Here is a 17,762-nt window from a genome sequence, read left to right as displayed (position 1 = left end):
TACATGGATGCAGATTGGGCTGGAGGCTTTGATGATATAAAATTCATATCTGGCTATGCCTTTTTTTTCTAAATGGTGGAGTCATCTCATGGAACAGCAAGAGACAAGCTTGTGTAACATTGCCAACCATGGAAGCTCAGTATGTGGCTTGTTCAGTAGTTGTGTAAGAAGTTGTTTGGTTAAGAAGGTTCCTGAAGCATCTAAAGATTGCTAAGGATAGTGGGAGTTCTGCTACAGTTTACTATAAAAATAAAGTTGTCAAAGCTTTTTCTAAGGATCTCAAATATCATAGCAAAAGTAAGCACATATCTATTAAGTATAATTTTATAAGGGATATAATTGATAAGAAAAAGGTAGTTCTTGAGTATGTCCCTGCACGTGTTATACTTGTTGATCATTTTACTAAGCAATTGATTAAAGAGTCATTTTAAGGACATATTAAGTCTTTGAGACTTCGTAGAATGTAATGTATAATAAAGACAATCGAATATTGTAAGATGTTTGATTATGGAATATCATGATCTATTCAGTGTATATGTCATTGTTAAATTTAGATAAGTATCAGTGAGCATGTTAGTAGGTTAAGATTGGTCATTTCACATAGACAATCATCTCTATTTGTTAAGTATAAATAGAGGTAAAACCATTTCTTATGGGAGCTAATGAAGCCGTGAATGGAGATGTACGTGTAAGCTGGGTCGCCTTGACAGTAGTATCAAGATAAGATCATTTATAAATTGATAATGATTGGAGTAAATGTACTCACCATTTACTAAATTTGTTGGAAGTCATATTCGAATTTATGAGTTGAATTCAGGATTAGGCATTGGATATATCTAGATCAACATATGTATGATATTAAATTTGTGAAAAACATGTGCTCTTTATTAGTAAAGAGAATAATATCGTAGTATGTGATTCATATCACATGTGCTATAGCGACAATAAGGGTAGTAGGGGAATGGATCCCTACTTCTCTACTATGTGAAATCTTTGAGATTATAAGATAATCTCAATTTTACCCTCATTGATTTTAATTGTCTACTTGAAGTTTTAATCAGTGTTTGCTATTTTAGTATGTATTCTAATAACTATGGTTGATTCAGTTTATGAAGTATAACTAAGAAAGTGACTGATTAAAATGAATAGATTCTAGTTAAAAATGAAGATTAAAATTATTTTATATCTTTTACGTTTATTCACTGATCGACTAATTATATTTTTTTGTTTAGTACTAAAATATGATTGTGAATAATTATAATAATTGGAGATATTAAACATGCTCTTGACATAATGGTTATTATGAGAGATTGGAGATGTCCATATTGATGTAAATGATTTAATTTAGGATAAATGTAAGATATTGATGTCTCCAATTTATTTTAAAGAGAGGTTATGTAAAGTATGATAACTTTTTTAATATTAATCGTTCAGTATATTTATTGTCACATGAACTATTTTTTTTATATATGAATTAGATGTTCTTATTTGGTTTTTATGATTTGACTTGGACAAATGACAGATGTTGGAAGTGTGGCAACTGCATGTTAGTAGTGGGAGCAACTACAGTGCAGTTGGAATAACTTTCCTCTTTACCCCCTTTTCTTTCCCTTATATAAATCGTCCAAGTAAAGAGGAAAAAGGGTTTTGAGTTTTTTCCAAGAGAAGAACATCCAAAGTGTTGAGGATTTTGGTTCGTGAGATCCCAGGGTGATTAGTCGTGATCGTCTGCTAGATGACAAGCAGGAATAACACATAGTAAGCCATCAAAGTTAGTGTTCGATTTTATTAATCGAAACTGTTCGTGCATTTTAATTAACACTAAGTGCAAGAATATGAACGGTCAGCTTGATCAAAGCAACTCTACCTTGGAGTTACTTTGGTCAAATTAGCTCCAAGGTGATGTACACAAGTGTATTTTAGGTAAAAAAAATTATGATGAGATGTCTGTTTTGATATATTTTGAAAGAGGGGCATCCTTTTTAAGTTATGAATAAAAGGGGACATCCTTTTAATTTTTACCTTGATCTATTACTAAATATGATATTACTGATTTTTTTCATTAATATATATTCTATTTTATATGATAGTATTAAGTGATATAATAGTAATAAAATTTTATGATAATTAATCATATATTTGTCATTGAGAATATTTTTACTGTCTATTGTGTAATATTAATTATAACTACAATATGATATTTTTATAGTTACTTTCCAACGAAGCAAAGAGGTGCACCCCCTTGCTTGTGCTTTGCAAATAGAATGAAAGGAAAGTCCTTCCACAATCTCAAGTACCAAATGGGCTTGGGACCATGGGAAAGGCCACTATAAACCATTTTTAACCTTCTTGATATTTGTTCATTTGGGAAGTTAGCTTAGTTAAGGGCAGTGACCCAATTCTTGATTGTCAACACAATTAGCTATGCAATTTAAATTTTCCCTCCAAGATGGTCCAATACATCATTTATGCATTTTTAATTAGCATTCATATATTCATGTGGACCTTGCTTATACACTAACGATTTCCCTTTATAAATTATGATTTGATTTTCAATTTTCTTCATTGCGAGTAACTCTTAGTTGTACATTATTTTTTTCATTCTCTCGAGAAATTAATCTATAATAGTCTATTTGCAAAATATATTATTCTCCAACATATAACATATGTGAAGACAACAGGGAAAAGATCAAAGTGTAGTTATCCATAGAAAATTATTGGATGAGGAATTGAAAATAAGAAATTTAAGATTATAAAGTTTAATATGGAGCATAATTAGAGATAATTAGTTCACTGTGTGAACACGATTTTATTGGAAGTGTAGATAATTTTTTCCTTGTGCATGGTTAGTTTTTTAATGATTTTTTAATACTAGATGCCTCTGTTAGAATCCTAAGACATGTAGTTTTTAGTAATGTCTCTAAACAATAATGTGTAGGATCACGGTGGGATCGATAAAGGAGAGGTGAATATCGATCGCATCTTTCGTTTGATTCGTCGTTCCTTTTATATCAAATTACTAGATATATAATCATTTACTTTTTTTTTTGTTGCTATAAGCTTAATATGTTAATTGTTTTTGGATATTGACTATAAACCTTGAAACTAGCAGTCAAGCCAAGTGATTTTTGTAAGAAAAAATCTATTGGCAATTTGTCGTGCAATAGAATACCTATCCTCAATTTGCATTTATGACCAATAAATTCCTAGCCCTTTGTTAGCAATAGAGTAGTCATAGAAGAGAAATTTAGAGGATCGCGAGCTTCAATTGTGGGGGGAACAATTAATTAAAGGAGTGGGGTTTAGGTGTAGGAGACAATTTGTAAATAGGCAATGTAAATGTGACGTTCGAGTTAAGATTCTTGATTGGAGCTAAAAAGCTACACCGCTGCTTGAGTTAGAGTTTAGCTAAAGCAAGATATTGAGAATGACTTAATACGAGAATTTCTAAATGCAGTGGTGGTCCAATCTTGTCACTTAATTTTTCAATGCCCAATTGTATAATAACTGCTTATTTATGATCAATTACTCTAATGTGTTATTGTACTGAAAGGATGATGAGGAATTTGGTTTTAAACTATTTTAATAAATCAAAAGTATATATATATTTTTTCCTTTGGCTTTTTCATAACAAAATCAAACATTCTCGAAACTTCTCTTAACTTTCATAAATAACTTCGCAAAACATTATCCTTGCAAGACTTTGCACGCTAGTTTTGACATGTTTTTTGACTGACGCTGTTTGGCTGGTTTCAGAATAAGTTGGTCCACTCCTTGCTGTCCTAGGGAAATGTGAAGGTAGAAGAGCAAAGTCAAACTGTAACACTTCTACAAGGAACAGGAAAAAATAAATGAAAAAAAATGATGGCCAGGAATTGAAGTTCTTGAATGAGACGCATCACGAGATCATGAATTTAATTCTTGTGTCGGAGAAGGGAGAGGAAGCATTCAATAGTCATTGAGAGGCCCAGCTCAATCATAAAGCAATGGATTGCAAAATCATTTAAAGGTGTTCTCTCTCTTAACCTGACTTATCTCTTCCCTGCTCTGCTGCTTTGTCTGTATCGTCCTTTCCTCTCTGTAAAAGAGAAGTAACAGTGACTAGGGTATAAAACAATGCTCCCCATTTAAGGCACTTGTAAGTTTGCCACTCCTTTGTCTAGGACAACTTTCTTGGGATGCTTCGTTATAAAATCTCATCAGTAACTAAGTTGGTGGGTTCTTTAAATTTTATTTTTCTCTTCAAAATGTGATTGCTCCTCCAGCTCATACTTGCGTTACTTTACAGGACAAAAAAATGCCTATCTTTGTAGGGGTAGGAGGGAAGTTGCGACTTCATTTTTTGATGTGAGCTGCAGATGAAATAGATGAATTTTCCGTTGAATCCAGTGGCAGTTTTGATAGGTAGTTCAAAGTTGTTCTTCAAAGTTTGCTAGGTATAATTCTTGGACATTTTTGTCCCATGAATTATGGACAAGATGCATGATGTAGGAATATTATCTCAATTGAAGTTAAACTGGTACAATAATATTTAATACTCTGCCAATAGTGTTTTACAGCTATTGGATCACAATTGTAGAAGCATGGGTTGATGGCTTGGATGGTGGCCTTCAAGTGATTTGCCTTATTTTTGCAATCTCATATGGTCCACTAGTTTCCTTCTCTACCCCTTTCTACTCTTAATGCATGTGCAGGCATGGGCTACAACTTTTTTTCCCTCTAGCTATGTTATCTTTCAATGTCAAATCACATTTGTTGACTTCCTTTAATACCTTCTTATTCTCTCTTTTCCCAAAGGATGATTGTGTGCTTCACTATTAACTCCTCCATATAATCTCTCTAACGTCAAAGTAGAGCCACCAACTTCCTTCTACACTCCTTTTCTCCTCTCCATTCACAGGGTGTAGATTCCTTTTTGTTAATATTCCTCTCAATTATGTTGATGCAGATAACGCTAGATAATTGAATTTCTATTTTAATGTATAACAAAAGTTGAAAGTTAATTATTGACAGATCTAATATATCTGTTAAGTGTTCAAGTGCAGGTCACTTAATAGGAAAAGCTCTAGTGGATCAAACGTTGTCCCCGGGGCAATGGTGCAACGGTAGGACATCCGGATTGTAACCTAGGGATCCGCGGTTCGATCCCCAGCTACGGCGTATTTGCAGGAATTTTCTTCCAAATGGGAAACGTAATCAAAGGATGTTGGGCATATGGATTGACCACCGTATGCGCTTCCTGATTTACCCTGGTGGTCGGTGGGAAATTTTCGTGGGACCGGGCCGACCACCCCCAGAGATGTGGCTACTAGGATTATCATTTTTTTTTCTAGTGGATCAAACGTTAGGTAGACAAAGTCTTGATAGGTTAGGAGGATCGAACATCATGGATAAGAAAGTCCAAATGGATAAGTAGGATTAGACATATGACAAAGATAAGAAGCCTTGGATAATCAAGCAAAATAAGTAGAGGAGAGAACCTTCTAACATAGAAGGTTAATTGTGAGAAGTGATTTAACTCTAGGAGGAAGGTAGTTGATTTAACTTTAGGCATTGTCCACAGACTAAGAAATTAACAGGAGTTTCAAAGTTAAGGTCAAAGATAGTTTTGACTAACGTAGTACTATTTAGATTGAAAAAAAATATACTTGTTGTGTTAACCTTGTGTTGTAGGGATAAATAAACTTTTTTGAGAGATTGAAAGAGGTTATCGAGCGACCAAACAGATCGAATGATCGAAAAAGTGTGTTAAGTTGATCTGACGCTCTAATCAATACAGTGTTGCTAACTTGGCAAATGATATGGGATAAGCTATTGACATGGTTTGAAGATGTTAACGTTGCAAATGATATTGCAGTGGATAAACTTCAGCTTGTAGACATGATGAGGGTAAGTCCTAGGAGTGTTGACGTGGTAGTTCATGTGTTAATAGGATAAACTTCGACATGCTGAAGTGGTAAGGAGATAAATCCCAAGGTGTTGGCGTGGCATGGGATAAATCTCAAAAATGTTGAAGTTGCATCAAATAAATTTGGGCTTGCAGATATGGCAAGAGAAAGGGATAAAGTGCTGGCATAGCAAACGATCAGGTGACTAGAAGTTGATTAGGAGCCTGATTAGACCTAGTTAGCAGAGGGAACCTAGATGGGAAAGATGGCATGAACGTAACACGATTTGGTTGGTGGCATTATTGATCGGACGATTGAAAATCGATAAGAGTAGCACATCTAGCGGGATAAGTTGTAGCTAAGGCGATCAAAAAAAGATTTCCGATCAATTTAAAAAGTACTATTTAAGTAGCTCAATCCTAATTCAATCATCATTAGATCATCCAACACATGCTCTCAAGTACTCAAAGTGTGCATCACGCATTTGTCATTGGGTAACATCATTTAATTATTTATATTTGTTATTTATTTAATGGTATTGCCATATACATTTGTATACACATTCTTGTAAAATTTTTCCACCTTTAGAAAGGTTCTAGTAAGGAGAAAATAGTACATTTTGGTGAGCTATCCACCTAATAGATCACTAGCTATTGGAGTAATTATTGGGTTACAAAAGTACAAACATAGTCCCACATCTAAACCATATGGAAAAGATCATGGGTTATTTAAAAGGATGGAAGATATCTCCATTGGTATGAGGTCTTTTGGAGAAAGTCCAAGAACAAAGCCATGAGGGTTTAGGCTCAAAGTGGACAATATCATGTCATTGTGGAAATATTTTAATTCCATCGGTACTAACAAGTAGTATCAGAACGAGATCGCTGTTCACCGGACTAACCGCCGAAAGAGTCATGATCTAGATCTAACCATGTGGGTTGAATCTTAAACAAAGGAAGTGGGTGCTCCTCTGAATCAAGAGGACCAGACACTAGGCAGGAAGTCCTAGTAGGTCGGGTGGATTGAGGGGCAGAAAGTCGTGAAAGCTGGCATGAACGTAACACGATTTGGTTGGTTGCAAGTCCGATAGAGTAGGTTAGGGGATAAGTTGTAGTTAAGGGTAAAAAATCCTAGTTTCGGCTAGGTAGGAAGTCCTAGTAGGTCAGGTGGACCAAAGTGTGCATCACGCATTGGTCATTGGGTAAGGATTCAGACATTAAAACAGAGGCTTTTCGTTTGAGGGGAGAAAATAGTACATTTTGGTGATGATCCTTTGTTTGAGAGGGAGATTGTTGGGTTGCAAGAGTACAAATATAGTCCCACATCTAAAATACATGGAAAAGATCATGAGTTTAAAAAGATGAAAAATATCTCCATTGGTATGAGACCTTTTGGGGAGAACCCAAGAACAAAGCCACGAGGGCTTAGGTCCAAAGTAGACAATATCATGCCATTGTGAAAATATTTTGATTCCATCGGTACTAACAAGTAGTATCAGAGCGAGATCGCTCTTCACCGGACTAACCACCGAAAGAGCCATGATCCAGATCTAACCATGTGGGTTGAATCTTAAACAAAGGAAGTGGATGCTCCTCTGAATCAAGAGGACCAGACACCAGGCATGAAGTCCAAGTAGGTCGGGTGGATCGAGAGGTAGAAAGTCCTAGTTGCGGCTAGACAGGAAGTCCTAGTAGGTTGGGCAGATCGAGGGGCAGAAAGTCCTAGTTGCGACTAGGCAGAAAGTCCTAGTAGGTTGGGCGGATCAAGGGGCAGAAAATCCTAGTTGCGGCTAGGCAGGAAGTCCTAGTAGGTCGGGTGGACCGAGGGGCAGAAAGTCCTGGTCAGAAGGATTCGGACATAAAAACAGAGGCTTTCCGTTTGAGGGGGGCCTGTGATCCTTTTTTGAGAGGGAGATTGTTGGGTTGCAAAAGTACAAACATAGTCCCACATCTAAAACACATGGAAAAGATCATAGGTTTAAAAGGATAAAAAATATCTTCATTGGTATGAGGCCTTTTGAGAAGAGCCCAAGAACAAAGTCATGAGGGTTTAGGCCTAAAGTGGACAATATCATGCCATTGTGGAAATATTTGATTCCATCGGTACTAACAGTAATAACCATGAGAGAGTTGTGAACTACATTAAATCAATGAGTTTTGTCTGTGCACTTTATTTTTTTTTATTGTCATTTTTTCTATGTACTTTATTCAACCATCAAGAGATAAAATAAATTTTTAAAAGCATTATTCACCTTCTCTAACACATCTATCGATCCTATAGATCATTCTCACCTCTTCTATGCCAAAAGTCAACTACCTCACATGGAATTTGCATCCATAGCAATCTTGAAGAATTGAATATGTGGTCTTCCTTTGGATTATGCTAAAACAAAGAGAAGGGAAATGAACAATAGGAGAAAATTGAAGAGGATTTTGGGAATAGATTTTTCCTTGATCATTCCAACGGAAAGGTCTATTTATAAAAGAAAACTAGAAGAGAAGATGCTACATGATTTTTCAAATAAGTTAAAGATAAATAGGAGCAAATACGATGTACAAGACAAACTTGTACATCTTAAAATAATTAATTGATATCACAATTATGTGTAGCACGTATTTGAATAAAACTCATGAACTACCCTTCTCTTTATCTAGCTATGCATCTACTTTTCTATAATAAATGATTCATTTAGATGTTTGAATGTTGTCCTAGTTTTGCTTAGATGGTTTTCTTTTTTGTTATTGATGCGTCCAAAATCTGCCCTTTTATAAAGTTCTACAAAATGACGATTAGACCTGCTATGTTATATGACGTTAAATATTGACTATGACTCAAGCACATGAGTAGAAGATGAGAGTTACAAAGATAAAGATATTAAGATGGGTGTGTGCTCATACGAGGATAGACAAAATAAGAAATGAGAGCATTATAGAAAAAGTTAGAGTTGCATCTATTGAGGGAAAACTCCAAGAGACATATTTAAGATGATACAGATATATACTTAGACGACAAATAAATGCTCAAATTAGGCGATGTGAAACTATGATAAATATGTTCATCAAACGAGAAAGAAGAAAATTAAAAAAGACTTGGTTAACAACCATAAAATAAGATAAAATTTATTTAAATATAGATGATGATATAATAGGTGATAGAGCCTAATGACGTAGAATGATCTATATAGTCGACCCACCTAGTGGGATAAGGCTTGGTTATTGTTGTTGTTATTGAGATTCATGGAGATTGGAGAAGGATGACATAAAGCATTCGAGGACTGTAGGATGAGGAGTATTGTGTTGGGTTGCAAGGGTGCAAACATAGTCCCACATCTAAAACACATGGAAAAGATCATGGATTTAAAAATGATGAAAGATATCTCCATTGGAATGAGGCCTTTTGGGTTGAGCCCAAGAACAAAACCATGAGGGCTTAGGCCCAAAGTGGACAATATCATGCCATTGTGGAGATATTTTGATTCCATCGGTTCTAACAAGTGGTATCAGAGCGAGGCCGCTCTTCACCGGACTAACCGCCGGAAGAGCCATGATCCAGATCTAACCATGTGGGTTGAACCTTAAACAAAGGAAGTGGGTGATCCCGTGTCTGAATCAAGAGGACCAGACACCAGGCAGGAAGTCCTAGTAGGTCGGGTGGACCGAGGGGCAGGAAGTCCTAGTAGGTCGAGTGGACCGAGGGGTAGGAAGTCCTAGTAGGTCAGGTGGACCGAGGGGCAGAAAGTCCTAGTTGCGGCTAGGCAGGAAGTCCTAGTAGGTCGGGTGGACCGAGGGGCAGGAAGTTTTAATAGGTCGGGTGGAGGAGGAAGTCCTAGTAGGTCAGGTGGATCGAGGGGCAGAAAGTCCTGGTGGGTCGAGGATTCAGACATCAAACGGAGGCTCTCCGTTTGAGGGGGACCTGTGGTCCTTTGTTTGAGGGGGTGATTGTTGGGTTGCAAGGGTGCAAACATAGTCCCACATCTAAAACACATGAAAAAGATCATGAGTTTAAAAAGGATGAAAGATATCTCCATTGGAATGAGGCCTTTTGGGTTGAGCCCAAGAACAAAACCATGAGGGTTTAGGCCCAAAGTGGACAATATCATGTCATTGTGGAGATATTTTGATTCCATCGGTTCTAACATATTGAAGTATGATTAAGCTAATATAGTGAATTATATAAGCAAAGGCATAAAGGATGGTATAATGAGCAAACATACGGCTTATGTGCATATGAGGGATAAGTAGATTAACGAGAGGTGGCTTCAAGACATAGGTACAAACTCTTGATGGGTAAGAGTTGAGAAAAAATGTATCTAGGAGAGGGTTGATATCAATATAATTGGATTCAAACATTAGGATATCAATCATTATAGTTGACATATTAGTCAATTAATGGATACTTTAATTAGCTGATGTTTGAGTTAACTATGGAGTTGATTCAAGGACTTCAACTATCAAATAAAATATTTTTGTTAGATATTGTAGTTAATGCTAGTAAATAGAAAAATTAAGTCAGTTAACTAATAAACCCTAAACTTTGTTCAAGGTATTCAGGGTTTGTGATTTGTACCAACTTATGTTTAATCTGGTTGATAAATTAAGTCAGTTACTAATGTGGGTTGAGTCGACTAGGTAATCAACTAAAGTAAATTAGCTAGCGAACAGAATATTTTTATTTATGACTTACTATGTTGGGCAGTCAACTGATCAAAAATTAATCGACTAATGACTAAGTCCAGTCAAGTATTGCTACAATAGAAACTCTATAGAGAGATGTTTATGGGAAAAGTTGTGCAACAACAATCAAATCAACTAATGACTAAGTGCATCATTTGATTGATGGTGCATTCTATTTGACTAATTAGCAACAAATAGCAAAACAATCAGGATAAGATTATGCTAGATGAATGCCTATATAAAGGGTATTATCGAGGAGATTTGAAGTTAACATTCCCACTCCTAGTAAATAATCTTTGCTTTCATTCTTGAGCTTCATTGCAATTACTTCAAGATATTGTACGGAGTTTTTTCAACTTAGGAAGTTGTTGGAGAAGGAGAAAATAAAGTGGTTGTTTGGGTATAATTCATTGTCGAATCATAGGTCATGGAGTATGAGTCAAGAGTTGTTGAACCACATTATATTTTGGTGTTTGAGTTTGTGTTTAGTTTTTTCATTTTCTATTGCATTTTAGATTGAACTTACTTGCTAAACAATATACAAAGTTTGTAAGTTTTAAATTCAGATGTTTACTTTTCACCCTCTTATTGTTTCTTTTACCATTTGCCTCATGCAACGGATCAATAGGCCATAACATATAGCCTCTGAGTTGTTGAACCATGTAAATAATGGTGTTAGAGATTGTGTTAAGCTTGAATTCATTTTTATTTTTATTTTGTTGTAGTAATTGTTGTGTGATCTTTTTGTTGGTGCAATCAACCTCTAAGGTTGTGTTGTTTGGTTAATATATTTGTTCAATATGTTTAGTGGGGAGATTATTGGTACAATTGACCCTCATAGTTTGATTGGTTTGCTTAAGGGATTGGCCCAAATAAGTTAAGGTTGACAAGGTATTTGAAAGTAAGTTGGTAGAAGTCTTGATGTGTCAAGGATGACTTAGGCAAGGTGAAAGTCCTAACAGATCAAGGGTGCTCTAGCCAAGGTGAGAAGTCATGACAGATCAAGATTGACCTATGCCAAATGAGAAGTCCTGATAGGTCAAGAATAACCTAGGCAAGTAAAAGTTCAGACAGATCAAAGGTGATCTTATGACTAGCAAGAAATAAGTCCAAGCATATCAAAGGTGACCAGAAGCTTGAAAAAGGAAAAATCAAATCCTAGATAAAGTAAGAAATATTAGAGGAGTGAACTCTAAGTAAGTGAAAAGTCCAATGGTCAGGTAGATTGGATACTTGGCATGACATAATTGATATGATGGTTTTTGTAGCTTAATCTTGTGTTGTAGGAAGTTGGAGTTAATGATACGGACTCAAAGGCTTTGGGCGATCGAAATAGGTTGAGGCGACCCAAAGATTGGATCAAGCATATTTGAACGAGGCAGTCAGAGGATCAGAGTTGACCAATCTTCCATAAGATCGAACGAGTGGCACATCAACTAGATCAGACGAGATCCAACTTGTTTATGGATGGGATCGGAAGTTGAGTCAGAGGAGTCCGAGCGACTAAAAGGCTTCTAAGCGACTAAAAGGCTTTTCATACCTGCGGGGAACTTATATACTCACCCTAGGGAATATTCATGCTGACACAAGGGCAGGCTATTGTTGTAGCTGAGGAGACAAATTCTGTGCATTGCTGACAAGTGATCAGATAATACAACATCTAAGGAACTAAGTTTGTAAGCCTCGTAATTTCCCTATGGCTCGATCGTGCGGATTGTTCTTACTGTTTAGCCTTGGGTGGGTACAGGTACAGGAGGATCTAGGGGACCAGACCTGATAACCTAGTAACAATCTTAATCCTTTGGCAGAGTTCGCACGTTTGGTTGTCTTTTAGTGCGGAGGGTGGCCGAGAGGGGCTGGGCGATCGAGCTTGCAGATAGGGGTCGGGTGAATGAGAGCGATTGAAGTTGGAGTGGTCGAGGCCGAGTGAGGCCGAGTGACTGAAGAGGTTGAACTGGCCGAGTTCAAGTGAGGCTGAACCAATTGGAAGCATGGCCAAACGGTTGCCGAGGGGGGCGGAACCCGAGCCAGAGTCGGATTGGGTATTGGGGTTTACTGAGACTGAAAGGTCAGGACTGAGTGATCGGGCTAATGATCGGGTAGCCTGGACAATTGAGGTCGTGTACAAAATTGGACGGCTGAACCGGTTGAGTTCAGAATGACTAGGATCATGGCCGAGAAGGTTGAGGGTATAGCCGAGTGACTGAGATAGTGGAATGGGCGAGCCAGTTGAGTAGCCTTTGGGCCGGGCCGAGTGAAACTGCAATCGAACTGAGTGACGGGGATTGGGTCGGGCTGAATGTTCCTGCGCTTGGGTCAGTCACATGTGGCTAGACCGTTGACCTTTTGACTTGCCATATCTGATTGACTCTTAACTCTCTTTGCCATGTAAGCCTACTCAGCATCCCCCACATCACATGTTATTGTAGTTTTGTGATACGAATGTTGTTTAGTGATTGTAATATTAATGTTATTATAATGTAGTTGTGGATGTTTATATTATTTTAATATTGTAATTGTGGTGCTCATATGACATTCATGTATCAAGAGAATTTTTTTTTTCAAATAACTTGTTAAATTTTTTATAATTCTATGATGTCAAAGGTTGTTGCAAATAAGCATATACAACGGCGAAGACTATTGCAGAAAAACATTTGCGTTTGTTATGATATTTTATTGTTCATTTGAAAAAGGAGATTTTCCATGGCTATTGATGGAAACATCATCGTAAATAGTCAACTATGATAGTCTTTTTAATGATAACTATTATAATAGGCCTTGGACAGTGAAGGTTATCCCAAGTTCCCTCCATCGAATCTGGTCAATTTGAAGGCGCAAGAAGAAACCTTGATGCATCAAGGTACTACTAAATAGAAGGATCCTTTGAGTAGTTGATCTTGGAACTATAGGCTAGTCCAGTTTGTAGGGCATGAAAGACATCAAAGGGAAGACAAAGTGACAAAGTAATAGACATTTAAGAAGACGGCAGAGTGTGTCAGGGGAAAAATATATAAATAAAAGTGGTCTCGGGGCCCAGGACCTAATGCAATGTAATGCAATTATTTATTAAAATGTTAATTTCACTTCGTTTCCATTCTCCTGCACGCTCACATCCCCCCACGCCACTGCCGCTCTCGCTGGGGCAAATATGGATATGTGCACACCTCCACATTTAAAACCATGTACAATTTACTGTTTAATTGCATCACCATTGTAGAATGTGAGAGCCTGTCCTCGGGTAAACGGAACAAGGTTGCTACGCATTAAATGGAGGGCTTTAAATGACCTGTTTATTTTTAAAAAAAATTAAATTAAATTAAATATTTAAAAATAATAATAATAAAATGAAAAGGGTTTGAGTGCCATTTAACTAAAAAAATAAATTAAAACACCATCTTAATAATAATTTTATTAAACATTATATTGTACGTTAATAGGTACTACCAACTGCTATAATGTGTTTAATTAAATAATTTAATATTTTTTAAATTTAATTTATCAAAAATATTATATATGAAATAGTATTATATTAAAATATTTTTTAATAACTTTATCAAAATTATTTAAATTTAATTGAAATTAATTTAACTTAATCAAATTACTTCTAATTTATTTTAATATATTATAGCAGTTTATGTCATAGCTATATAAGTTATAACCAATATGACATAATTAACTACTAATATATTGGAAGAATAAGAATATTTTTGAAATAAAAAATATATTGAGATGTTATTTTAATTTATTTTTTTTAGAAAAGTACTTTTTTGATGATCCTAATAAATTAGGGATACCTTTTTGATTTTTCTAAGAGATGATAAAAGTTCAAGTTGACTAAGAATAAGAGATCTAGCAATAGGAGGTCACCAAAGTTTGTGGTGGTTGTTCTTGTTGTTGTTCATTTTCATGTAGACTATAGCAATCTTAGCTAATATTCTAAATTCTAAATTTATTAATCTACATTATTGTTTAATTAATTTTCAAATAGGTCAAAGCTCAAGGCGTATAATATTTTCCAAGGTGCGGGTTGAACCAACTATTAATTACTTCATGCATTTGAAACTTTGCTTGCCTTGAGAGTAGATCCTTAATTTAGTTGTTTGATTATATTATAGCCCAAAAGATTCTGTATTCTAAATTCCTGGAAAATAACCTACATGATCAGGATCCTATATATATATTATCTTCTTGAAAACCTAATATTATTAGAATGAGGCTGACTTGGCAAAAGAGCTGCATGGGATGTCTTTTGTGCTCTAAGAATTAGGCAAGAAGAATCTGCGGAGCATTTCATTCTCCTAAATGTTCTTGAGATGTGCTTCAAGTTTCATTCCATGTCATTCTCTACAATTAATTAAGAAATTTCGTGCTTTCCTTGGATGTCACTGTATATATTAATTAGGTGGCTACCATCTTGATATGCAATCTCTAAGTCACGTGACCTCCGAGCATCTCGCTGTGGGCTCTTCCATCCCATCCGTTGTCGCAGCAGCTTCTTGCTCACTGATCTCGCGCCCGCAAAGTCGGGTTTGGGCACAATTATTAAGGAATGTCGGCGTGGTGCCCGAATATATATATACACACATGTCCTCAACGATGCGCATCTACCACCGTGGCACGTGCTAAATCATTTTTTTATTTTTATCATCGTTGGTTGCTTTTTTTGTGCGACATTTTTCTCTCCCCGAAATTAAATTTTGAGTGGCCGTGACAATTAAATCATCGCTTGCAGCAATATTGTTATTCCGATGAAAATATTATATATAATTAAGTCATTGACCAATAAATTATTGACGTGCATATTTTTTTCAAGATAATCCTCCGATGAGATATAAAAAAATTTAAAAAATATAAAAAAAATTAGAATGACATCGGAGGTAAATTCTAACAAACCACTCTAACGCTCAAATTAAGATTTTACGTGAGAAAGAAATTTAATGACTAAGAGAAATTAAAATTGATATGAGCATACCTGTGTCCAGAGGTATGGGCAACCTTTTATAGAGTTGATCTCTAAAATATTAGCATCTGTTTAGAAAATATTCTGAAATGTCTGTTGGTGCAAGAAGCACTAGATCTTTCCTAGGATTTCGATATTTGACTGTTGGGATCGTCCCGGTGCAATGCGCGTGTCTACATGTTTCGTAAACGTGCGCAGCGGAAATATAATAAATAATTACAACTAATTATTAAACAACATACGCATGCATAGAAGGTAATAACAAGTACAAGACATGTCAGGAAATTAACAATTTTCTGAATAACAATTATTCTATGTGCACAAATAAAATTTTACAAAATAAAGTAAATAATTTTGCGCGTACCTCGCAGATGACGCGCATTTGAACGGTGTTGAATTAATCGAGTGGTCCTCGTCAGAGTCCCGCCTCTATTGGTGATCCACGTCAAGCGCTCGTTTGGACGGCTTCGGAAGCCACCAGTCACGTCATTGTCTTCAGTACTAGTCGATGATCGACGACGATCGAGTCGAGAAAAGCCTTGTTCCGGAAACTACTCAACAACGTTTGTCACAATCGTTTCCGGGACTTTCTAACTATCATCGAGAATCGTATTCCGATGTAGTGTTCGGTGGTCAATCATTGATCGCCTATAACGGACAAACGACCGGAAACTCTTTCCGATCACGATGGAATAATCTCCGAAAGCTTCATAAGCTTCCAAAGAAATTAATAAACAGTCATCGAACGATCGGGATTTAATTGACAACGGTCGAGAACCTATTCGATCATCGGAAATAATTTCCAACGATCGAACAACGAATTTTGACAATAAATCCCTAATACGATCAGACAACTTCTCCCTTTTCTTCTCTCATACATTCCACACAGCCAGAAATAGTTTCACTCTCCTCTTATCCTCTTCTCTGCCGAAAACAGAGAACCCAACATGGCAACCGCAGGAAGAAGAGGATGATCACGCGGCAGCAACAACTCCTTGTGCTCCGGCGAAGACAGCAACGTGACGGCTCCGACCCCTGGTCTCCGGCAGCAAGCTTCCTCCAGTGGAGCAGAAAGGTTCGGCTGCGACGGTCGGCAACCCTTGATCAGGCAGCGTTCCAAACAGAGAAGAGAGGAAAAACCCGGCGTCCCGCGAAGGGAAGAAGAACAGCCTCACACCCACACTACGAAGGGAAGAAGAACAGCCTACCCTAGAAAATCACAAATTGATGAAGATATCAATGCAAGAACACAAGATATAAAAAATGAGCTCAAGAACTTACAACTTGAAAGTAACAATATAGGGGAGGAAGATGTGACTCGGATGATGAGCTTAAACATGGCAACAACAAGTGTGAAGAACCCACAAGGCCTAGAACCCTTAGGCATCATCAAGATTACCCTATTGATCAAGTAGTAGGGGATGTTAAACAAGGGGTAAGAACAAGATCTCATTTTAGGAATCAAACGAGTCAAATAGCCCTAATTTCTCAATTTAAACTAAAAATAATTGATGAAGCCTTAATTGATACCGACTGGATCCTAGTAATGCAAGAAGAGTTAAATCAATTTGAGAGAAGTGATGTGTGGGAGTTAGTTCCAAAACCTAGTGACAATACTATTGTAACAACTAAATGGGTATTCAGGAACAAGCTAGATGACCAAGGGAAAGTGACTAGGAATAAAGCCAGACTAGTGGCTAGGAGATTTAACCAAGTTGAAGGACTAGATTATAATGAGACTTATGCACCAGTAGCTAGGTTAGAGTCTATTCAGATTCTATTAGGCTATATCGCATACATGGGGTTTAAATTCCACCAAATGGATATTAAATCGGCATTCTTAAATGACTTTATTAAGGAAGAAGTATATGTAGAACAACCTCCTGGATTTGAGAATGTTGACTATCCAAACCATGTGTACAAACTCAAAAAGGCACTATATGGGTTGAAGCAAGCTCCTAGAGCTTGGTATGAAAGACTTTCAACGTTTCTAATTTCTAAGGGCTTTAGGAGAGGAACCATTGATCCAACATTATTTATAAAATCAAATGGGAGTGACATCTTTGTTGCCCAAGTATATGTTGATGACATCATTTTTGGGTCAACAAACGATGACTTCTTATATGAATTTATCAAACATATGGAAAACGAGTTTGAAATGAGCTTAGTTGGGGAACTAACCTTCTTCTTAGGCTTACAAGTAAAACAATCATATGAAGGAACTCATGTTTTTCAAACTAA

Source organism: Curcuma longa, chromosome 7 (assembly GCF_044706935.1).
Source record: "Curcuma longa cultivar G26 ecotype Majalengka, Jawa Barat chromosome 7, ITB_CL_G26_1.1, whole genome shotgun sequence".
Taxonomy (NCBI): domain Eukaryota; kingdom Viridiplantae; phylum Streptophyta; class Magnoliopsida; order Zingiberales; family Zingiberaceae; genus Curcuma; species Curcuma longa.
The sequence above is the reverse complement of the archived record's forward strand: the minus strand, read 5'-3'. Positions refer to the sequence as shown.